The sequence below is a fragment of the Heloderma suspectum genome, chromosome 15 (assembly GCF_057233095.1).
Source record: "Heloderma suspectum isolate Gila_16-S chromosome 15, 16-S_ref, whole genome shotgun sequence".
Taxonomy (NCBI): domain Eukaryota; kingdom Metazoa; phylum Chordata; class Lepidosauria; order Squamata; family Helodermatidae; genus Heloderma; species Heloderma suspectum.
Window position 1 is genome coordinate 20,518,953 of NC_139472.1, and position 25,728 is coordinate 20,544,680.

Consider the following 25,728-nt stretch of genomic DNA (forward strand, 5'->3'; position numbering starts at 1 on the left):
TAAGTCACCTCTCCTGCTTGGAGTTTTGAGGGCCAGGAGGTGGTGTGGCCTGGGAGAGTGGGGTCCTGGGGGGCGACACTCATTTGAAATTCACTTAACAGGGCTGGGGTGACTGGCCTAGTATACATACAGCCTAGCTGCCTGTGTTATATTACTTACCTGTTCACATCCCCCTTTTGCAGATCTTACTTAATTGAAGGTAAGCCATGTTTACCCAATAAAAATGTGTCTCGTCTCTTTTATTTCCTCCACCAACACCCACACACACCTGTAATAAAATATGTTAAAAATTAATTCAACTTTGTGTGCAGTTTTTTTTTCATTAAAAAACAAGCACCACAATCAAGAAATGGATAAGGGATGTACAAAAGTCACTTACCTTTTCGCAGCTTTGCTTCGCGGTGGGGGGGGGAGGTGCTTCGCTTCTCCCCCTGAAATTCAGGTTGGGGGGGGAGGCGCCCATCCTCACCCAGCCGAAATTCAGGCCGGGGGGGCGCCCCGCCTTGCCCACCCGAAATTCAGGCCGGGGAGACGTGCCCCGTCTCCCCGGCCATGAAAGAAAAAGTGTGGGGGGGAACCCGTGATAGGCTATGTAACGATTAACGTAGCCTATCACGGCTAGATTTCCAAAGTCAGCCGTGATAGGCTACGTAAATCATCACGTAGCCTATCACGGGTGACTTTGGGAAAAAAAAAGCATGTACGCAAATGGCGGCACCCTATGGGCGCCGCCATTCGCATTCCTTATTTGGTCCCGGTAGTCTACGTAAAGATTTATGTAGACTACGGCGTAGTCTACGTAAATCTTTATGTAGACTACCGGGACCAAATAAGGAATGCAAATGGCGGCGCCCATAGGGCGCTGCCATTTGCGTACGCGCTTTTTTTTTTCCCAAAGTCACCCGTGATAGGCTACGTGACGATTTACGTAACCTATCACCGCTGACTTTGGAAATCTAGCCGTGATAGGCTACGTTAATCGTTATGTAGCCTATCACGGGTGTGTGTGTTTTTTTTTACTTTACTTTTTTTTTTTGTAATGGCGGCAGTGGCAGCCGTTCGGGAGACCGGCCGCCACCCCCCCGCCGAACCGCCGCCGAACAGCCGCCGGGAGCCACCGCCGAGAGGGACATTTGGCTACGGTAAGTCCCATCATGTGGGGGGGGCCGGCGGAGAATTTCCCCACCAATTTCGGGGGGCCAAATGCATTGGCACTCGGCCCCCTGAAGTTTTGGGGAAAAATTCTCCCCCATCCCTAAAATTGATATGGAAACAGGATGGAGCAGACTTATGCATGGACAGATGTGAAACTGACCGGGAATAGACTCATCCCTCCCTCCCTCTGCTCCTCCTTCCCTTCCAGAGACATCCCAAGCTTCTTTCTTTGGAATATTTTTTTTATTTATTTTATTTTTATAAATGAAATAAACAATACCAAAATTACCAACAACCTAATCAATACTTCAATTTCCCAACAGCACAATATTCTGATGAGGACACCACAATAACAAAGAGAGAAGAAAAAAGAGAGAAAGAAAAAAGAGGAAAAGGGGAAAAGGGAGGAGGAAAGGAAGTGAAGAAAAAAAGAGAAAAAAATCCCTCCCCTTCCCTCCCCCTCCCCTGCTCCCTCCCCCTTAAAAATAAGTTTAAACTCCAACACCCCCCAGCCTCCGATGCCATTCTATTTTAAAAACTGTATCTATAACCTTAACAATCTTACAGTTTAATAAACTGCCTTACATTTCTAAAGCATATCATCAATCTTATATCAAGGAAACAGGTCTACAATTCATTCCTAAAAGCCTATATTAATAATAATAATAATAATAATAATAATAATAATAATGAAATATATATATATATATAGTATTATATAATAATAAAACTTAATATAAACCTTCAACCATCAGTAATAAATTTTATACTAGATATGTTATATATTTTAAAATAAAAAAAATATAAAGAAAAGCAAGAGAAAATAAAAGAGAAAAGAGAATAAATGAATATAAATGTCATCGAATCATAGAATAGTAGGGTTGGAAGGGGCCTACAAGGCCATCGAGTCCAACCCCCTGCTCAATGCAGGAATCCATATAATCATTTATCTTCTGAATTACCCTGAGTCATATAGACTAAGCACAAACAGTTAACAAAGCTTGTTTAAAGATTCCAGTTCATGGAGTTGTAACAGAATTCTCATGCATTTTTACATTAAGCCGACATCCCAAGCTTCTGAAGCCTGGGAAACATAGCAGCAGGTGAGATTTTCATTTCAGTGCATTTTTTATCAGATTTTAACAAAACATTATCTACGTTTGAGGCAAAAAGAACTTGAAATTTAAAACATGTGGGAGAAACAAGGAAGGTATGAGAATTTCATTTTTGCTCACAAAACGTGCCACCATGCCCTGTTTGAAGCCCCAAACCCAGTCACGAGCACATCCGCAAATTGGCGGACATGTGCTTGCATTTGATTTGCGCACCTCTGCCAGCACGATGTTGTGCAAATTCACTTATTTGCACAAATTTCCCCTGTAGACTGACTCAGCCCTGCTTTGGTCTATGGAGGAAAGCTGTGCATAGTTGTCAAAATGTCATGTTCGATCACTGCTGAGTTTGCACCATTTTTGCATTTGCAAACATGAACAGGAATCAGGCACAAGACAAGCCGTGAGACGATATCTGGAGATTACTTAGGAATCTCAAACACTGCACATTCACCCATCCCTAGGCGAAAGCAAAACGGACAGATCCCTCCATCCCAAGCTGGGTGCTTAGCACTTGAGAGGCTGGGTTTGAATCCCTGTGTATTCAGCCATGTTTGTGGTGCTGAATTAGGGTGGCCCCCTCCTCACTGTGTCAGGCGCTTATCTTTAACATCTATATGGCAGGGAGATACAGGTCCTCTCCTTGCTGCAGATTGCTATACTTATTGAATTTGGCCAGGGCGAATGGTGGAGAATTTCAGTTTGGTTTGTTTTTTATCAGCATTTACCGAGATTCACACATTGCTTCATGTTCAGGATGGCAAGAACTCGAGTTTAAATAATACAACTAAAAACTGAATGCATGAGAAAGGGAAACTGACAAATACATCCATCCTGAAACCACCACGCCTCCAATAACAAATACATCCATTCTGCAACCACATGGCTCCAAGAACCCCACCATCCCATTGAATCCTGGTTCCTTAGTGACCAGCCTGACAGCTGCATTTTACAACCTTTAATACTACACATCCACTTCTTTTTTTCCATTAAGCAGCTAGATACCAGGCACACAAATGAATACCTTGTGCACTTAGCTTTTGACTTAAGTAGAGGGTTATCACAAGGCCTTTTCCACTTGCTTTACTTTAGTTGGTGCTCACATAGCCTCCTACATTACCAAGGTGATAACACAGATATCCATAGGCACCTCTATTGTAACTTCCCTGTTTTCACACCATGGATAATTTTCTCAGCCCATGTACAAGGCACTGAGGCTTTTTCTCCACTGGTTCCAGGCTGCATTTGTAATATTCTACAATAGTCTATCCTGCTGCATTGATTTATAAGCAAGTTATATATTTGCTCTTTTGGTTAAAAATCACGATTGCCCTATTGTCACTATTAGCACTGTGCTGATTTTTTTCATTTTTTTTTTCATCTCTTCACTGGGGGGATAAGCGAAAAGAAATTGCACCCAAACATTGTGGATAAGGGTGAGAATTTCAGAGAAATTTCTCAGGGAGCAGTCCTTCTGTGCTTTCCTCCCTGTAAGGAGGCAGCTGGGTGGTGGGGGTGGTGTGTGTATTCTTTTACCATTTTTATCCCACTGTCCTTGCAATCTCTCTCACTGCTTCAGCTTTCTGAAAAGCCCCCTGGATGATTTAAGGTAATACACAATTGGGGACTTCTGCATGCAGCCAGCCCTGCTGGCCCCAGGCCACACACGGCTCCTGCTGTGTATGGCCATGATGTTGCACTTCCAAGGGCAAGCCTTGAAATGAGCATGTAAGAGGCCTTGTGGAAAGCATTTGCCTGTTTACAGAGATGTCCACTGTTTGAAACTCTGGGCCTTTTTGGCCTGACAGATTCCTGATGGCCGCCTGGCTCAGCTTGCAATTGCAATCCTAGCAGATGGTCTTTCCCCAAATCCAGGAACTTCTCTTGGTTCCCTGCGCCTTTTATAAATAGAAAGTTGAGCAAATTACTACTGCAATTTAGGGAGCAATCCTATGGCTGCTAGTCAGTGGCTACATTCAAGATGAGGCTGCTTGACAGCCATCTGTCAGGGATGCTCTGACTTGGATTCCTGCAATGAGCAGGGGGTTGGACTCGATGGCCTTGTAGGCCCCTTCCAACCCCACTATTCTATGATTCTATCTTTCTTGCATGCCTCCAGTGTGGGAGAGCCCACCACCTCCCTAGGTCATTGGTTCCATTGTCATATTGCTCTAACAGTCAGGACGTTCTTCCTGATGTTCAGCTGGAATCTGGATTCCTGTAACTTGAGCCCATGATTCCATGTCCTGCACTCTGGGAGAATCGAGAAGAGATCCTGGCCTTCCTCTCTGTGACAGCCTTTCAAGGGCTTGAAGAGCACCATCATATCTCCCCTCAGTCTTCTCTTCTCAAGGCTAAACATGCCCAGTTCTTTCAGTCTCTCCTCGCAGGGCTTTGTTTCCAGTCCCCTGATCATCTTTGTTGCCCTCCTGGGGGACATAAATGTTGTAAATCATAGAATCATGGAATCGTAGGGTTGGAAGGGGCCTATAACACCGAGCCCAACCCCCTGCTCAATGCAGGAGTCCAAGTCAAAGCGTCCCTGACAAGTAGGCCCCTTCCAACCCTACTATTCTATGAGTATTCTAAGTGGATGTCCAGCCTCATCTTGAAGGTCTCCAGTGTGGGAGAGCCCACCACCTCCCTAGGTCATTGGTTCCATTGTTGTATTGCTCCAACAGTCAGGACATTTTTTCCTGGTGTTCAGCTGGAATCTGGCTTCCTGTAACTCAGTCCTGCTGCCTTCATAGGGAATCCCAGCTTGCCACAGGAAGCACTAGAAATGGTCTGGGTGGCAGGGTGGTGGTGGTGGATAATTTGGCTCAGACTCTAGCTAAATCTGATGCACAGTTACTTGAAATGATGCCACTGAAAGAACATATGGTAATTTTAACAGCATGTCTTGGCAGATTATTCCTCCCCCCACAACCCCAGAAATCTTCAAACTGTTATGTTCTTGCTCATGTTGTATGCTGCTCAGAGGTGCACAAATCCACTGGCACCTGGGAGAACAAAGGATGTTCAAACTCTTCAAGGTTTCATTTATTTTTATTCATTTATTGCATTTATGTCCTGCCTTTTTTCCTCTTGCAAGAAACCCAATGCAGCTTACATTCTCCTCCTCCTCCTCCCCTTTTTGTTCTCACAACAACAACCCTGTGAGGTAGGCTGGCCTGAGAGTCTGTAACTGGCCCAAAGTCATCCAGTGAGCTTCCATGGCTGAGTGGGGACTAGAACCCAGATCTCCAAACTCCCAGGCCAATGCTCCAGCCACTACACCACACTGGCCCTCTGTTCTCTGTTTTCTACCTCGATGCTTATCTCACATAGGGATGTCAGAGGAATCTGTTTTGGGGGATGGGGCTTGACAAGCTTTTGTTGGCTTGGCCCCTGGACTTTGGACAGTTTTCTGCTAACTGGCCCAACTCAATTTGCAGTGAGTTGGGTCAGTTAGTGGATTTTTCTTATTCTCTAATTTGCGCAAATTGCAGCTGCTATTGGCACAAATTATGGCTGTAATATGTGCAACTTGCACAAATTTGGGCCCCAATTGGCATAATTCTCTATTTGCACAAATTGCAGCCCAACCCCACCCCACAAATCCACAAAAAAATAGGGTCCCTATCAGAGATCCCAAAACTTTGGGATCCCTCCTCCCTACCAGAAGGAGGGCATTTTCTGCTGTGGCACCCTGAGGTATGAGCTGCTTAGAGACATTTGCCTGGCGGCTATGTTGTTCTCCTTCTGGCACCTGGTAAAGACCTTTTTATTCTCTCAGTATTTTAGCATTTTAGCTTTTTAGGGCGCAATCCTATTCAGATAGGCAGCCGCCTCCGAACTCGGGGGTGACCGCCTATCCAATGCTGGGCAGGAGAAGCATGAGGGGATCATTCCCTCTGTGCTCCTCCTGCCCTGCATTTTCGGCTAGATAGCCGATTGCAGCTGTCTAGCTGCGGGAGGGCAGAGCAGGGGAGGAGGCTGCCAGATGACACATAGGATGTGTTGTACAGGCATTTCCACCCTCCCTGCCCCAGAACACCCTCCAGAAATGCCCCTCTTCGGCCACTCCATGCTCCTCTGAGGCAGCACAGAAGTTGAAGGAGGTCAGTTCCTGGAAAACCAGGTATCCTATGGCCATCTAGCCACTGTCTAGCGGCCTTAGGATTGCTCCCTCCATCTTTTAGCTCTGGTGTTTCAAATCTGTATTTTAAATCACTGCATTGCTTCTAGGTTTTTCTGTGAACTGCCCAGACAGCTTCAGCTATTGGGTGGTATAGAAATAAATGAAATAAATAGAAAAATAAATAACTAAGAAGTCCCCAGAGGTTGGCGCACAGGAACCCCAGCTTGTTTTGCACAAATGCAAAAAGGATCAGGTAGGCAGTGGAAGTCTGTCAAGCCCCCAAAGGGCCAGATTTCCATGCAATGGGCATCCCTACTCTCACTTTGTTCTTGTTTCTGAATGTGATAGTCTTTTTTTTAAACACAAACATGCCCATTTTTCCAAGCATGCACCCCAAATGTACACTTTCCCTCCATAGGCTAACATGTGAAAATGCATTTTGGGGGGAGATGTGCATGGTCAGAAGGGTGCCAGCACACGTTTTTGGACGTATGCACTTGTGGAAATGTGCACTTTCGAATGCAAAAGCAAGCTGAGGAAATTGCAAACATTTCATAAGAATGTTTGCTGGTGTTGACTTTCAGGGCTGAGAATGGGACATGTGTGCAAAAAGGAACAAAATTCTTGTCCATCCACCAACAAAAATGGTGGAGAATATCCCGAGAAAATATGTCAAGTGTCCTTCTTTGTCAGGGTAGGGGAGAGAAGAAGAAAAAAATCTCAGAAATTTTTTTTTTGGGGGGGGGGATGTTTTCAGACAAATTTTGGCTCAACTACGAATGAAAAGTTGGCAAAGGTTTTTTGCCCTCTGCCTTTCATTGTTGTTCCTTACTTTCCAGCAACAAAATCCAAGGACTCATGTTTCCATCTAATCAGGGCAGTTCATGTTTAACTATGTGCCAGACAATGAGGAATGATGCACTAGGTGTGAAAGGGACCTGACAGCTTGAATGGGAGCCAGGCTGTAAGCAGTGTTGGCAGAAAAGTCTCCCTATGACAGCAAAAGCCTTTCAGTGGTCATCCGTTGCAGCACAAAAAAGGTCACCTCCGTGAAACTGTTATCCGAGAGGCATCCCTTTCTTCCTAGAATTTCTAATTCCTGCCAGAACAGTTTACTGGAGTAATTATGTTTAGGCTCTGTTTGGCTATACAGTTAATGAACCAATGATAAACAATTCAGTATTTTCGCTCCCTTGATGATGAATATTAATTGGGCTGTCAGGCTTCCTCTCTTCCCCCACCCCAATTTAAGTTATACTCAAGTACGCATTACCTACCAGATGTGCAGTTAGACCTCAGTCAGCTCAAGAATGCTCAGCGTGTGGTAGACTCAGCCCCAGAATAGAGATGCATGAGAAATGAGTTTCAGCTCCTTTTTGATCAGGATTTACCCACTTCCAACAATCCGGACTGAACACAGACTCAGAGAAAACCTGCAGTCAAAGTCCCCACATTTCCAAGCTTGCAATGTGATTGGCAGACCCAAAGACAATGCAGTCAACAACATGCATGCGTTTGAACAATGCACATGAAAAAATGCATACTTTTGAAAAATGCATACAAATGCACTTTAATCAATGGGAGGAGAATGCAGAGATGTCAAAGATGTGCACAACTGATGCATATATTTGGGGGGGAAATACACATGGAAATATGCATGGATTTTCATGTGAAAGGGGCGGGGGGACCCTAAACCTCACACTCCGGTGCTGACACATGTTGGAATGAGCTTCATGATGAAATTCAGAGAACTTTGGTAAACTCAAGTTTTGCTGATTCATACATCCCTACCCCAGAAACTAGATTCAGGAAGAAAAGTCAAGTTTTTCCTGATGTTCAGCCAGAATCTGGCTTCCCATAACTTGAGCCCATTCTTCCGTGTCCTGCACTCTGGCCTTCCTCCTTGTGACAACCTTTCAAGGACGAAGAGCGCTATCCTATCTCTCCTCAGTCTTCTCTTCTCAAGGCTAAACATGCCCAATTCTTTCAGTCTCTTCTCGTAGGGCTTTGTTTCCAGTCCCCCGATCATCTTTGTTGCCCTCCTCTGAACCCTCTCCAGCTTGTCTGCATCCTTCTTCAAGTGCGGTGCCCAGAACTGGACACAGTACTCCAAATGAGGCCTAACCAGTGCTGAGTAGAGGGGAACTAGTACTTCCCAGGATGTGGAAGCTATGCTTCTATGAATGCAGCCCAAAAGAGCATTGGCCTTTTTTTGCAGCCACATCATTGTTGGCTCATATTCAGCTTGTGATCTACAACAATGCCAAGATCCTTCTCACTTGTAGTGTTGTTGAGCCATGTATCCCCCATCTTGTAACAAATGAATGAATGAATAAAAGATGGTGGCTCACATGTAGGAGAGGGCAGCTGCGGTGTGCTCCCAGACAGCTCCAAGCCCCCCAGAGGCTTGTGCAGCCTGGTTCGTGTGGGTGAGCAGCAGTAGTGGCCGCTCGAGCACCCACTGAGCACAGACTCAGATGAGTCCGTCCACCCCTAGAATGGTGATGTATCTTTGCATGAGTGACTGAATAACTGGGTTCACATCAGAGCAGCCCTGCTGGTTCAGACCAAGGGACACTCTAGTCCAGCCTTATGCCAATACAGTGGCTGACCATCTGCCCATGGGAAGCCCACAAGCAGGACAGGAGTGCAATGGCAACTGGGCCACATAGGCACACTGCCTGTGATACAGAAGGCAGCACAGAGCCATCAGGACTAGTAGTGTTGTTGAGCCAAGTATCCCCCACCTTGTAACTATGCAGTTGGTTTCTTTTCCCTAGGTGCAGAACTTGGCATTTATCCCTATTAAAGTCCATTCTGTTGTTTTCTGCCCAGCGCTCCAGTCTATCATGATCACTTGGGATTTTGTTTCTGTCTTCCAAGGTATTAGCTATCTCACCCAATTTGGTGTCATCTGCAAATGTGATCAGCATTCCCTACATCTCCTCCTCCTCCAAGTCATTAATAAAAATGTTGAAGAGCACTGGGCCCAGGACTGAGCTCTGTAGTACCCCGCTCGTTACCTCTCCCCAATTGGAGAAGATCCCATTGATCAGCACTCTTTGAGTCCGATTCTGTAGCCAACTGTGGATCCACTGGATCATTGCTTCATCTAGCCCACTTTGAGCTAGTTTGCTCATCGGGAGATCATGGGGCACTTTGTCGAAAGCTTTGCTGAAGTAGAGGAATATGATGTCCACAGCATCCCCACAGTCCACAAGGGAGGTGACCTGATCCAAAAATGAGATCAGGTTTGTCTGGTAGGATTTGTTCTTGACAAATCCACACTGGCCTCGAGTAATTACGGCGTTGTTTTCAAGGTGCTTCCAGATGGATTGCTTTATCATCTGCTCCAGAATTTTCCCAGGGATTGATGTCAGACTGACTGGTCTGTAGTTCCCAGGTTCCTCCTTTTTACCCTTTTTGAAGATAGGGACAACGTTAGCCCTCCTCCAGTCATCTGGCACTTTACCCGTCCTCCATGATTTCTCAAAGAGAATAGACAGTGGTTCCGAGGGTTCTTCTGCCAGTTCCTTTATTACTCTAGGATGCATTTCATCTGGCCCTGGAGATTTGAACTCATTCAAAGTCATTGTGTTCCTTGACCATATGCCTATCAATCTCAAGCTCCAGTCCTGCCCTTTCAGCCTTTGCCAGGGGGGTCATAGACCCTCTTTCAGGAGAAGACTGAGCCAAAGTAGGAATTGAGCCCTTCTCCCTTTTCTTTGTCATCTGTTATCATTTTGCCATCCTTATTTAATTGTTGAACCTTGAAAGCATATTATTTTACCTTGGCCTTCTCCTGATATAATTGCTGGTGTTGCTATTCTCTATGTTGTTGTTACTGATTTTTATTATTGGTTTTTAGGGTTGTTTTTATTCCATTAATGTTGTCTCTTTTAATATCTTAATGGTGATATGGTTTATTGCCGCACACTTCCATGGGAGTGCTCATGCTTTGAATGGTGGCCAAGAAATATTTCAAATAAATAATAAATGCATATATAATAGTAGCTCTCCAGGACAGATTGAAAGGGCAGCAGGTCCAAGAGGCTTATCCAGGAAGAGGTAAGAATGGGGAGCCAGACAAATAGAGGCCAATGTAGGAGTGAAAAAAAGAATCTCAAAGCTGGTGTCCTCCAGGTGTTTTGGACTTCAATTCCTGGCCAAGGGTCAGGAATGGCCAGCATGACCAATGGTCAGGAGTGCTGGGAGTTTAGTCCAAAATAGCTGGAGGTTTGGGAAGGCTGTTTTTGATGCTGAAAAGAAAGAGAAAGAGGGTGGGCTGTAGGGATGTTAGAGAATTCCGCCACGGACTCCAGTGAGACCAGATTCTAAAGAATCCAGCCCCTCAGAGTCTGTGGTGGAATGGACCACCCACCTCTGCCACCCTGCGAAGTTGCCCTGGAACGGATCCTACCTGCCACCGTCTGGGTCCGGTCCATCCGCTGCCATCTGCTGCCAGTCTGCGGAAGAAAATGGCATCCGGCATAGCAGACGCCATTACGTCCCTGTTCTTTGTAGTAATAGGCTACGCAAATCTTTATGGACTCCAATACATAAATCTTTATGTAGCCTATCATGGCAAAGAACAGGGACGCAAATAGCATCTGCCATGCCATTTGCGCCCCTGCTCTTTGCCATGATAGGCTATGTAAAGGTTTATGTGGCCTATCAGGGCAAAGAGCTGGGACGCAAATGGCGTCCGCTATGCCTGCCGCCATTTGCATCCACAGACTGCCAGCGGCCAGAGCCGGCTGGAGTTGGCCAGCGGCTCCACAGACTCGCCGTGGAGCGGAGCCAGCCAGCGAAGATTCCGGGGGGGAGGGACGATTGCCTGCCCCCCCATGGACCCCCCACAGACTCCAGGTAAGGGGATTTTGTACATCCCTAGTGGGCTGGATCTAGCTTAGAGTGTTTCTGGATGAAACTTTTATTGTGCAATTGCTGTGGCTCATTCGGGGAATTTTACAGGATGCCTGGATGATGATCTCTTCCATTTGTAACCCTCATGTACTTTCCCACTGCTTTCTCTATCTTTTCCTTTTGTAGTACCAGAAAAAAAAATCCATTACGCAGGGGAAGGGGCATTAGCTACACCGTACCTTTTCACTGGTGGCACTAGGAGAATTTCATCTGAGAACACCCCATGTCATACTTATCATAGAACCACTGAAAGCAATGGGACTTAAAGGAGACTAATTTAAGTCTCATTAGTTTCACTGGGTCTACTAAGTCTAGATTCAACCCAATGTGTAACAAATAAGCGCGCACGCACACACACAGAAGGAGAGAGAGAGAGAGAGAGAGATTACTTAATAGACAAATTATACCCAAGGCTGATTGGTCAGTAAATAAATAGGCGGCTATGAAATCCATCAGAAGCGAAGGAGGAGAAAAGTCACATGTCTGGCCCCACCTTGCGCATGCATTCATTAGTCAGAGAATGCATTTCGTCTAGGGTAACAGCCCCCTCCATGCCTTCTCCCTCCCCCAATAATTGATATTGGATACATCTCAGAATGTGCTTGATTTAAATGTATAAATTTTCCTCCTGCACTTTCAACCCCGCTGGCTGTGAGACACCTAATTAACAGTGGAACTTTCAAAGCTCCCCTAACAAATGGGTCCTTGTGCTCTTTCAAACAAGGACTCTCATTAGAGGAGCTGTTCTTCGTGATTATTTATACCCCTTCCATAATTAAAAATTCTGAAAGCTAATTACAATGATCCATCAGTTTTTTGACATGCCAGGACTGGAGATCGTAACCTTTTTAGCAACACTGTTTTCCCTCCTGAATTCCCCTGGAAGCTACAAACCTTCTCTGAGGAGCATTTAGGCGACCCTTCCGTCTTCTGCTTTCTCATCTGTGCTTGGTTTTCCTCCTGTTTCCTGCCATTCCGCATTGACACATACATTTTGTTGCCACAGGATCTGAATAACTGTCTCTTCTGAGGGTTCAGAGGAGGGCAACAAAGATGATCAGGGGACTGGAAACAAAGCCCTATGAAGAGAGACTGAAAGAACTGGGCATGTTTAGCCTTGAGAAGAGAAGACTGAGGGGAGATAGGAGAGCGCTCTTCAAGTCCTTGAAAGGTTGTCCCAGAGAGGAAGGCCAGGATCTCTTCTCCATCATCCCAGAGTGCAGGACATGGAATACTGGGCTCAAGTTACAGGAAGCCAGATTCTGGCTGAACATCAGGAAAATCTTCCTGACTGTTAGAGCAATACAACAATGGAACCTGGGGAGGCGGTGGGCTCTCCCACGCTGGAGGCATTCAAGACGAGGCTGGACAGCCATCTGTCAGGGATGCTGTGACTTGGATTCCTGCACTGAGCAGGAGGTTGGACTCGATGGCCTTGTAGGCCCCTTCAACCCTACTATTCTATGATTCCCATGTGTTCCTGCCCATGCTCTGAGATTATCATCTGAAGTCCTACTCTGAGTGCCCCCATGTTCTGAGATTCAGTGGGTGGCTACTCATGAGCAGACCTTTTCTGTGGTGGCCCCAACACTGTGGGATGGCCTCCCTGGAGAGGTCCACCTGGTACCTACTTTGTTGACATCTCAGTGCCAGGTGAAGACCTTCTTATTCTCCCTAGACTTAAATAAAATTCTGCTGCTTGTTTAATTTTTAATGTTATGTGTAAAGCTGCATTTTAAAACCACACTTCCCCATGTTTTAGCTGCTTTCATATTTACCTCCATGGTTCCCAGTTGTTAGTTCTTAGATTGTCATTTTTAGGGATGGCGCAGAAATCTGCCATGGACTCCAGTGAGGCCGGATTCTTTAGAATCTGCCCCCCCCCCGGAGTCCGTGGCAGAACGGACTACCCCACCACCACCCTGTGGAATCCCCCCCCCCGGATGGACCCTACATGGTCGTTGGCCATCCGCTCTGTCCTCAGCTGCCTCAGCCGTCCGCTGCCCTGTCTGCGGATGCAAATGGTGGCTGGCGTAGTGGCCGCCATTTGCGTCTCTGCCTTGGCCATGATAGGCTACGTAAATACTTACGTAGCCTATCACGAAAAGAGCATGGATGCAAATGGCGTAGCGAATTCCTGTGTTGCAAATCTTTTCACTCGTGTTTGTCTTTTTCATCAGGCTCTGTTGGTGGGTCTCAGGGTTCCAGTGAAAAGCAAAGTAGATCTTGCAAGCTTGAAGTCTATTCACCACCACTGCTTTAGATAAATGGTAGATTTTTAGAGTTTATCCCATCAGTTGCTTTTGAAAACCTCGATTTTAACTCCCTGTTATTTATAGAGCCTTATGGATTATATTATTGTGAGTTGCCTGGAACCTTGTATGGCCATTAGGGCTAGAGTATCAAAATGAATAAAATGCATGTGGTGGTCAACTGAGGGTGGTAATGCTGCTGGAGCAGAAGTCAGGGGTGGGGATATAATGAGGAACAAAGATTAAATGTAGGCAGTGGGTAGCTTGAAGAATAAGGGCACAGACATTGGATTTTATGGGCAGCTATGGACAAGCATCTGGTTTTACAGAGCTGTAAATCCCATATTATGCCACACATCAAAGAATGAACAGAGGGCCCCTTGGACCTGACAATAAGGATATGCAAACTCACCCCTGTCCGGGTTCTCCAGACGCCCACCCAGGCCCTGCCCATGCTCACTGGTCCTTGGACAGTACTCGAGCCCCTCCCATGCTCAGCGAGCAGCCTGCACACACCCCAGCCTGCACCTCGTTGAGCTCTGCGGTCACCATTTTTTTTGAAAAGTAAAATGGCAATCGAAAAAATGCATGTTTCTGTATGCGCAGAAATGCACACTTTTTTTGCAAAGACGCACACTTGTGTGCGCAAAAATGGCATTTTGAAAAATATGCATTTCACGCATACGCAAAAATGTGCATTTTCGCATGTGCACAAATATGAGCAGTTTTGTGATAGCCATTTAATTTCTCCAAAAATGGCAACCGTGATGCTTGACAAGGCTGTCAGGGCAAGTGCAGGCCATTCGCCAAGCATGGGCAGGGGGCGAGTGGGGCCAGGGGCTCAAGGCTATGTGTGGGACGGTTTCGCCAGATTCCCGGGCTGAATCAGGTGCCCACGCCATCCCTACCTGGCAATGAAAGAGTATTTGGTCCACATTCCTGTAACTATTTATTCTGGGAAGGAACATGATATCTGTTTATTCAGAAGATCCCCTTTCCTCTCCCTTGGATTCCCTCCTCCCACTGCCCCATCTTTTGTCTCTTGTGCATGTGATTGTATTTGTTTATTTGTGTTGTAAGTTTGTATGTGTGGCTGAACTGTACTTTGTAGTAGGGACGTATGAAAGTCACTTATCTTTTCGAAGGGTGACATTCGCGGTGGGGGAGAGGCACTCTGTCCCTCCCCCCAAAATTCTCTCTGGACGGCTCTGCTCCACAGTGATTCCGCAGAGCCACTGGCCAGGGCCTCCCGCAGCTGGACATCCAGCCACTGGGCAGCCTGCAGGGACGCAAATGGCGACTGCCGTAGCCGCCATTTGTGTCCCTGTGTTTTGCCGTGATAGGCTACGTAAATATTTACCTAGCCTATCACGGAAAACAAAACAAAACAGCGGATGTAAATGGCGGCTACGACGGCCACCATTTGCGTTCCCTTTTTTTGGTCGTTTTAGTCTACGTAAATATTTACGTAGGCTATTACGGCAAAAAAAAAGAAAAAGACAGATACGGCCGCCATTTGCAAGTCAGCATGGACGGCAGCAGGTAAGTGCTCCATTTCGCGCACCTTTCGTGGGGTGGGGTGGCGGGGGGCTTCGTTCCGCCACAGATTTCTGGGGGCCGAATGCATTGACATTCGGCCTCACTGAGATCCGTGGCGGAATTCTCTGACATCCCTACTTTGTAGATCTGAGACTAGTTGATGAGAAACATGGAGAGTTGCTGTTGCAGGTGGGGGAGAGGTCATTTTAGGGTAGTGTGGGTGGGTTGGGGACACTGGCTGACTTTATTTCTCTGTATTTATCCTGATGATGTATTTGTTGCGAAAGAACAGCAATAGGGGACCTTTGGCCTGTGGGCCTAATTCAGCCTGCAGGAGATTCCCATCTGACTCACCAGCCTCCCTACCTTATGTCTGTTCCCTGATCCTCCCACACACACTGCATTCAGCCTCTTAAAAAGCCTCCCTTGTTGTCAATGGAGCTCATTTAAAGCTCAGTTGCAGTTAACCCTCCCCTTCCCAACACTGTGAAAACCTTCTCAAAAAATCACCAGTGACCAGGCCATTAAGTGGTGCAAAAGGAGGGTTTTCCAGGACTGCAACATCCCTTGAACACCCCCCCTCGCCCTAAACCCACCACACTGCAATCAGAAGTGAGTCTGCAGTGGCAGAGAGGGGAGAGGTGTGTGTCTTAGGGATGTATGAGAACGTCATTTCAATTCATTTTTGATCAGGATCAGAATTTTAATCAGGATTTTACCTTTCAGACTGGACACAGGGTCGACTGCAATCTGTGGTCAAAGACTGTACATTTCTAAAGCTTGCAATGTGATTTGCAGACCCTCCCCCCAAATGTGTTCGACAGCATTTGAAAAATGTGCATGAAAACATGTGCAAACATATGTTTACTCAATGGGAGAAAAATGCATACATTTCAAAGATGTGCACACTTGATGCATGCATTTGGGGGGAAATATGCATCAAAATACACATGCATTTTCATGCGAAAAAGAAAAAACCCTCCAGAGTCAATTAGACGCTGAACTGTAGACTGGAAGGTCGGCAGGTCAGCAGTTCGAGACCCGAGTGCTGCGTGATGGAGTGAGCTCCTGTCTTCAGTCCCAGCTTCTGCCAACCTAGCAGTTCGAAAGCAAGAAATTGCAAGTAGATAAATAGGTACGGCCTCGGCGGGAAAGGTAACAGCGTTCCGTGCACCTCGGTGTTCAGCCATGCCGGCCACATGACCACGGAAACGTCTTCGGACAGCGCTGGCTCTTTGGCTTAGAAACGGGGATGAGCACCGCACCCTAGAGTTGGACACGACTGGTTGGGGACACCTTTACACCTTTTTTATGCCTACAATTTTGCATAAATTGCACTATTTACGGCCACCATTTTGCACAAAATGGCTATTTCCATAAAAGACTTACCTGCGATTTTATGCAAAATGGCAGCTTGTGGACAAGTGGGACGCTGCGAGCTTGCCTGATGCAGCGTGCGCCGAGTCGGGAGAGCTCTGGGGTCTGCAAGCTGGTGTCTTGGGGGCTGAACAAAAGAAAACTCACTGGGCTTGAGCCCCAAACCAGATTCCTCCAACATCCCTAGTTGGAATGGGCTCCAAGGTGGAATTTGGAGGACTTTGATGAACCCAGGTTTTGCCGTTTTTCACACTGTGTGTGTGTGTGTGTGTGATGTGTGCCAAGGTAATCATGTAATCATATCATGGGACTACATGCCTGCAGTGAGTGGCCTCACCCACTTCCGGCATGTGCTCGGAAAGCCCTTTTCAGGATGAAAAGGATTCCAGAGTTTTAGTCCAGAATATTTGGAAGGCTGCTTCAGTCCCCTTGAAGCCAATGTCCAATTACTCATGACTTAACCATGTCCTATTGATTGGGTCTAAATCAGGGGTGGGGAACCTCAGGCTGTGGGGCCAAATCTGCTGTTCCCCGGATAGCCATACTCCCTTCCCCTGACCCCACTACCTTTCCTCCAACCACCAATAATTTGCACAGCTTTTCCCCCATCCTGAAAGGTTGACATGCCTCTCCTAATGCTTCATTAGAGGCTGTTAGAGCTTTCAGCTACAATATGCTGGTATATGGGGGGGGTCAGTTTTAGCCCTGCCCCTTTTGCCTGCCCACCACTGGAATGGGGCCCCTGGAGAACCGGAAATTGAACTTGGCTTTCAGGCTGAAAGAAGTTCCCTATCCCTGGCCTAAAACATGACTAACCTAGCCTGCCTCCAACCCTGCATGTGTGGAATCCTTTTTAGAATTTGATCCCGACACGAACTGCATCTGTGGAATCATGCACATAATACCAGTGTCTCCTTCTTCTTCTTCTTTAACCCCCCCCCAAAAAAAAAACAAATGACCTTTCCTAATGGGGCCATTCTTTTAATTTCCTGAAGGAATGACAGTTTGAACAGACTCTATTTCAAAACTAAAGATGGGATCTGTCACTGGATGGCTGAATTATATTCCATCCTTTATTTTTTTATCAGTCTCAATGACTTATTTATTACCTTCCAGGCCTCCTCTGGCTCCTGTCCTTTCAGTGGTCTGGCGACTTCCATTGTGTGAAAAGAGTTTTGCACAGAGCTGAACTCATGAAGAGTTGTCCACCAGTATTTTCAAGTGACAAAAACGAAACAACAACAAAAACACCCCACACACCTGTTTCGGACATGTTTAACTTCTGACATACCCAGAGAAATCTTCACCTTTTCATTTACTGTCATTCTCGGTCAATCAACACATACCCTCGGTTGTTGTTGTTATTGTTATTATATTTATATCCCACCTTTTTCCCAATACTGGGACTCAAGGCGGCCTTACAACATTAAAACTCCTACAATTAAAACCTATGAATAGAAATATAAATACAATTGTACAAAAGTAAAAAATGTAATTCAATCATCAGTGTTAAAATTGTAAAAATATTAAAACATTAAAAGACAACCACATTTTCACAGGTCCAGACTAGTGATCCCCAAAGGCCTGCTGGAACAAAAAAGTTTTTGCATGCCTACGAAAACATATCAAGGAGGGTGCCACTCTCGTCTCCCTGGGAAGGGAGTTCCAGAGCCTTCGGGCAGCCACCGAGAAGGCCTTCTCCCGCATTCCCACCAGGCAAGCCTGTGATGGTGGTGGGACCGTGAGAAGGGCTTCCCCTGAAGATCCCAGGGCACGAGTAGGCTCATAGGGTTATATTATCATAGGGTTATGTTATAATAATTATTATAGTTATATTATCACCACAGTGCCAAATCTGTTCATCTATCCAGCATTGTGCTAATCTGCTCAGCATTGTTCTGCTCTCTCCACGATCCCTGATTTGAGACGAACTTCATGTGGATTATCTAGAGATGTACAAAAGGCACTTACCTGGTCCCGCAGCTTGCTTCGCGGTGGGGGGGAGGCACTTCGGTTCTCCCCCCGAAGTTCAGGCCAGGGGGGGGAGGCGCCCCACCTCGCCCGGCTGAAATTCAGGCCGGGAAGAAACACCCCGTCTCCCCGGCCGCGAAATACAAAAGGGAAAAAAAAACACAAACACCAGTGATAGGCTACATAACGATTAACGTAGCCTATCACGGCTAGATTTCCAAAGTCAGCCGTGATAGGCAACGTAAATCGTCACTTAGCCTATCACGGGTGACTTTGGAAAAAAAAAAAGCGTGTACACAAATGGCGGCGCCCCATGGGCGCCGCCATTTGCATTCCTTATTTTGGCATGTCTAGTCTATGTAAAGATTTACGTAGACTACGGCGAAAATAAGGGCAACACAAATAGCATTCCCTTATTTTCGCCGTAGTCTACGTAAATCTTTACGTAGACTACCCCTGTCCAAATAAGGAACGCAAATGAACCCATGGGGGCCGCCATTTGCGTACGCGCTTTTTTTTTTCCAGAGTCACCCGTGATACGCTACGTGACGATTTACGTAGCCTGTCATGGCTGACTTTGGAAATCTAGCCGTGATAGGCTACGTTAATCGTTACGTAGCCTGTCACGTGTGGTTTTTTTTTTACTTTATTTTGTAATGGCGGCGGCAGCCAGTCGGAAGAGCGGCCGCCGCCCCTGCCCCCATCGAACCGCCGCCGAACCGCCGCCGGGACCCGCCGCCGAGAGGGACATTCGCAGGAGGTAAGTCCCATCCTGGGGGGGGTGGCGGGGGGGTGGCGGAGAATTTCACTGCCAATTTCGGGGGGCCGAATGCGTTGGCATTCGGCCTCCCTGAGATTCATGGAGAAATTCTCAGAAATTCTCCACCAACCCTAGGATTATCTAGGAAGCACCAATGCAATCCTCAGTTGTTCAGGCTTGCCCTATATGATGACCAACCCATGTGGGTAAAGGAACGGAGATCTGCTGTGTGGAAGTTGCTCCTGTCTACTCTAGGGATGTACGAAAGTTCCGCCACAGATCTCGGGGAGACCGAATGCCAGCGCATTCAGCCCCCCAAAATTGGTGGTGGAACGGCCCCCCGCCCCGCCCCCCCCGACTTACCTGGGGTGGATCTTCCTGGTGGTGGCGGCTCCAGTGGCAGCTGCGGTGGTGGTTCGGTGGCAGCGGCTGCGGCAGCCGGTCTTCTGACCGGCTGCCGCCGCCACCATTTCGAAGTTTAAAAAAAAAAAAAAAACACCGTGATAGGCTACGTAAATGTTTACGTAGCCTATCACGGCTGATTAAAAAAAAAAACCCGCGTGCGTATGCAAATGGCGGCACCCATGGGCGCCACCATTTGCGTTCCTTATTTTGGCACGTCTTAGTCTACGAAAACATTTATGTAGACTACGGCGAAAATAAGGGGAACACAAATAGCGTAGACGCTACGCTATTTGCGTTCCCCTTATTTTCGCTGTAGTCTATGTAAATGTTTACGTAGACTAAGACATACCAAAATAAGGAACGCAAATGGCGGCGCCCATGGGCGCCGCCATTTGCGTACGCGTGTGTGTGTGTGTGTTTTTTAATCAGCCGTGATAGGCTACGTAAACATTTACGTAGCCTATCACGGCTGACTGCAAGGATGCAAACGGCGGCGGCTACGGCCGCCGCCATTTGCGTCCCTGCTAGCCAGCGGCTGCATGTCAGGCCGCTGGTGGAGCTGGCCAGCAGCTCTGCAGAATCCCTGCAGAGCAGAGCCGGCCAGCCAGGATGGAGCACCTCCCCCGCCGACCAGAATTTCGGGGGGAGGGATGGAGCGCCTCCCCCCCAGCATCAGCATAATCTGCGAACAAGTAAGTGACTTTCGTACATCCCTCGTCTACTCACATAAGCAGCACATTGTTCAACTATGGAATTTGGTACCACAAGATGTAGTGATGCCCACCAACTCAGATGGCTCTAAAAGGGGACTAGGCAAATTCATGGAGGTTAAGGCTACTAATGGCTGCTAGCCCTGATGTCTATATGCTCCCTCCAGTATCAGAGGCAGTATGCCTCAGTACACTTGTTGCTGGGGACCATGGGTGAGGGGGTGCTCTTCCCCACAAGGTCTACTTGTGGGTTTCCCAAAGGCAGCTGGTTGTCCACTCTGTGAACAGACTGGACTGGATAGGCCCTCAATCTAATCCAGCATGGCTGTTCTTATATTCTTACGCTAGGAATGGGAAGCAGGCAATATTCTAACCCTTTGGAATCAAAGAAGGCAGGGAAGCAAATCAGGATCAGCCTGCAACAGACCTGTCTCTCCCAGGCAACCACCTTCCACCCCACCACCGGAATCACCAGGTAAAATGCCACATCTCTGAAGCAATCTGGGGTGGGATGAATAAGAGGGTGGAATTTAGCCTATTCCCAAATATCACATTTGGCTAAATCCACAGCAAGCCCTAGGACCACTCACTCAACTGGCTAGGCCAGAGGATGTGGTTTTACCAGACTCTTTGGACTCAGAGGGCACTCCTGTCCCTGACACAGTCCTCACCACACTTCTACTGGAGCAGCAAGCAGCTGAAGAATCAGGCAATGGCAGGCAGCCAAAAGACAGACAGCTCCTCAGACAGGGTGGGGTTAACAGCAGGCCCAGAACAGCCAGCCTACATAAAGCCTCAGAAGGCCTCTCTGCTTGTTGCTGAGACAACAGCTCTTCCCGAGGGAGCTCCAGCCAACATAGATCTGTCCAGCATCCTAACAGATGCTGACTGATCTGACCTTGTCATCCTGCTTCGCTGGACTTCACTCTCCCTCACCATTGTAGCAAGTGCAACTCCTTCAGATTCACTCCCTTGGGAACCTTGGGCCAAACTAGGCCACCCATTTCCCAGCCCCATTTGTTTACCCTGCACTGGAACCAAACACAAGCTCAGCACCAGTCACGTAAACAAACAGAAGACATTCGCTAAAAACTCCACCCCCTCTGCCTGTGTTCCACCTAGGGATGCTGGAGAAATTCAAGAAGGACTAAAATGAGCTCAGGTTTCTGAGAATCTGACCTGTGGAATCCGCTAGGGAGTGACCCCCTCAGGCCATGTGGAGTCTGTGGATTTTCAGATGATTTTTTTTTTTTAAAAAAAAAAGGTGTCCCCCAACCAGTCGTGTCCAACTCTAGGGTGTGGTGCTCATCTCCATTTCTAAGCCCAAGAGCCAGCACTGTCTGAAGACGCTTCTGCGGTCATGTGGCTGGCATGACTGAACACCGAGGTGCACGGAATGCTGTTACCTTTCCCACCGAAGCGGTACCTATTTATCTACTTGCAATTTCTTGCTTTGTAACTGCTAGGTTGGCAGGAGCTGGGACTGAAGACGGGCGCTCACTCCGTCACGCAGCACTCGGGTCTCGAACTGCTGTCCTGCTGACCTTCCAGCCTGCAGTTCAGCGTCTTAACCACTAAGCCACCGTGGCTTAGTGAAGATTTTTTTTTACTTTCCTGAAATTTCGTATCTAAATCTGTCAGAAAATACATAACTTTCTGCTGAGGAAACCTTGACTGGCATGAGGGACAATACGCTAAATGTTATGTGCTAAGGTAAATTATGTAAATACTTACATAAATACTTAACGTAAGTATGTCCGTATTTTTCCACATGATGAAAAAAAAAATCACATCCATCTGTGGGCAGATGATGGAACAAAAGGCACCTGACAATCCACAAAACAGAGACAGAGTGGATTTTACACAGTCTGTACATCCTTTGCTCCACCTCCTTACCCAGCCAAAGACCCCACATATTTTTAAATTAAAAAGTCATGACCCTGGGTGTTCAAGGATGGAATCTGTCTGTTAGGAGCTGTGTGGAACCTATATCTGGGGAAGACTGAATATTGCTAACATATTCTGAACTGACTTTGCCAATCATTAGAAATTTGCTTGTACCGTCATGGGCTCAGGGGTAAACCTAATGAAGAATGTGTCCTCAGAGGAGATCTTCAAAAATTAAGACCACCCTCAGCTAAATTGGTCAGATACAAATCATGTGGCATTTTGCCCATTTATCCAAGGACATAGTTCAATGTAATGGGTAGATCAGCCTGGAAAATTCTATGCATTCTTTCCCCAGTGTCAAATAGACTGACCTTGGCTGCTTTTGACACCGAGAACGCTTTCTGTGACAGACACTTAAAATGCAACTGAAAGCCAATTCACATGTTCTGTTTTCAGGTGTACACTTAATGCATCTTAGGGCATGGTCCAAAAATGAAGTGTGGAAGTGACACGGAAGTAGGGACGGTGTGGGTGCCCAACTGGGTCCAGGAGGCTGCTGAATCCCCGCCCCCATCTGCACCCCCAAACCTAGCTCAGAGAACCCCCCTCCCCCCACATGAGAGGTCAGGACTTACAGAAGCCGCCTGGTCTCCATGCAAGCCCTATTTTAGCGCAAGATGGGACCTCTGTAATTTTTGTAGACCTACTGTTCTGCACAGTGGTGGCCATAAAGGGTCATTGCAGCCATATTAGATGCCTCCAGTATGGTTGAAATGGCCCTTCACAACCACTGTTGTTCACTGAAGTGGATCTACAAAAATTAAAGAGGACCAGCCTTGCGTTAATATGGGGTTCGCATGGAGACGGGGTCAACAGCCAAACAAATGGATGCCCCGTGCCACTGCCTATCCCCCCCCCCGATGGCCCCATTGGCTTGCCCCACTCTGCTCAATGGGTTGGGTAGGTAGCAGGGGTTGAGTCGGTGAAGTGTGGGGCAGGCATAGGGGTGGTCCGGCCATCCCTACACAGGGATAACTTGTTATACAAGTTAACAGCAGTGCATGGCTGCTACTGAAAACAAAAGATCTTCCCCTCTCCACCTCCTAGTAACATACAAGGACATTCAGACTAGGACAAAACTATTCCCTGGTTTTAGGAAACATTCTTGGAAGTGTCAGGAAAGATTCCCCACCCCACCCCCTGCACATACACACCATTGGCATTTTCCAAGCAATGATGGCTTACAGAAATGTGTCCTGTAACCCCTGAGGGAATTACATTTCTCTGTAAGGATGTTCAGTGCACCAGGGGATAAGTGAGAGGGAAGGGGAGATATCTCCTTCTTCCCATGGCTTGCCACAGCCAGAGCACTGCCACTATTGGCTGGGAGGGAAGGGGGATAGTGGAAAGGGGGTTGGCTGGCCAGCTGGTCTGGAAGGGAATTCTTCTCCAGCTCAGATTAAAAGCCAAGCCAGAAAGGCATTGTGTGTGTGTGGGGGGAGGGGGTAATACTCTCCAGGAAGCTGAAGTAAGTATTACCCCACACACACACACACACACACACACACACACTGGTAAGTCCAAGATATCTGTCTTCCCAACTTGGTGACATCTATTGTCTACTTCATAAATCTAAATCAGTGTAAGGCCAGAAGCCCTCATTCCAAATGAATTCAGCCCTAGGGATGTCGGAGAATTTCTCCACGAATCAACACAAATAGCGTTGCCCTTATTTTCGCCGTAGTCCACGTAAATGTTTACGTAGGCTACACGTGCCCAAATAAGGAACGCAAATGGCGGTGCCCATGGGCACCGCCATTTGCGTACGCGCCTTTTTTTTTTCCCAAAGTCAGCCATGATAGACTACATAGGGATTTACATAGCCTATCACGGCTGACTGCGGGGACGCAAACGGCAGCCATTTGCCGCCGCCATTTGCGACCCGGCAGGAACAGAGGATTCGTGGCCGTAGGGACGGAGCACCTCCCCCCCGGCCAGGATTTCGGCCGGAGGGACGGGGCGCCTCCCCCCCACCGCGAAGCAAGCTGCGGGACCAGGTAAGGGACTTTGGTCCATCCCTATTCAGCCCCATCCAGGCATTATGGCAAAACAGATAATTTCAATTCACATACCCAGGCCTGATGCCCCAGTTTCAGAGTAAGAAGTCTGATTCTGCATTGGGAGAAGAAGATTAAAGGCCTACGCATGGTATGGAATGGCAGGAGGCTGGGAGTCCCTCTCCAGCCAGTTGCACAGGTGATGGCAAGCAGAGGGAGAACATTGCTCCTTTTCAAGAACCACCAGACCTGGCCGCAAGAAAAATGCTCGCGGTGCCCCAAGCAGAGGAACATCCCTTGATAAGCGAGCAAAAGGCAGGTGCAGCCAAAAAAGTGGTGGCATCCCCAAGGAACAGCATGGATTGAAAAGGGGAGAGGAGAGGCAACCAACTCGACGAAGTGCATGTCTCCAGGCTAAATTTCCCAGTAGGGTTAGACTGAGAAGTGAGGATCTCTCGTCGCTCCATCCTAGGGATGTCTGAACTCACCTCTGTCAGGGTTCTCCAGACACCCACCCAGCCCCCGCCCCCACTCGCCGGTCCCCAGACTGCACCTGAGCCCTTCCCACGCTCAGCAAGCAGCCCGCACTCACCCCAGCAGCCTCATCGAGCTCTGCGGTTGCCATTTAAAAAAAAAAGAAACTGGCGACCGCGAAAGTGTGCATGTTTTTGTGTGCATGAAAATGCACATTTTTGCGACTGTACATATTCTCCTGTGTGAAATGTGCATTTTTGTGAAGGCACACATTAGCGCGTGTGTGAAAATGGGCATTTTTCAGAAAATGCCCATTTTCGTGCAAACACAAATATGCGCATTTGCAAAAATGCACATTCTCTCATATGTGAACATGCGCATTCACAAACATTCACATTTTCATGTGTGCACAAATTTGCGCTTTTTGCGATTGCCATGTTATTTCTCCAAAAATAGCTACTGCAAAGCTCGATGAGGCTGCTGGGGTGAGTGCAGGCCATTTGCCGAAAAGTGGCTCCAGCTGGTCTCCTGGCCGCTGCCGGGCTGCTGCGGCCACAAATGGCGGCCATCATAGTAGCTGCCGTTTGCGTGGCTTCCTAGGTAAATGCTTACGTAGCCTATCACAGCAAAGAGCAGGGGCACAAATGGCGGCTGCTATGCCATTTGTGCCCCTGCTCTTTGCCGTGATAGGCTACGTAAGTATTTACGTAGCCTATCACAGCAACAGGAAGCCACGCAAATGGCGTAGTGGCTGCCATTTGCATGGCTGCCTTTTGTCGTGATAGGCTACGTAAATACTTACGTAGCCTATCACGGCTTGGCAGCCACGCAAATGGTGGCCAGAGTAACGGCCGCCATTTGTGGCCGCAGCAGCCTGGCAGCGGCCAGAATTCCGGTTGCAGCCAGCCGCGGCTGGTTGCTCCGCTGAGTCACCGCGGAGCGGAGCCAGCTGGGGAGGATTCCGGGGGGAGGGACGG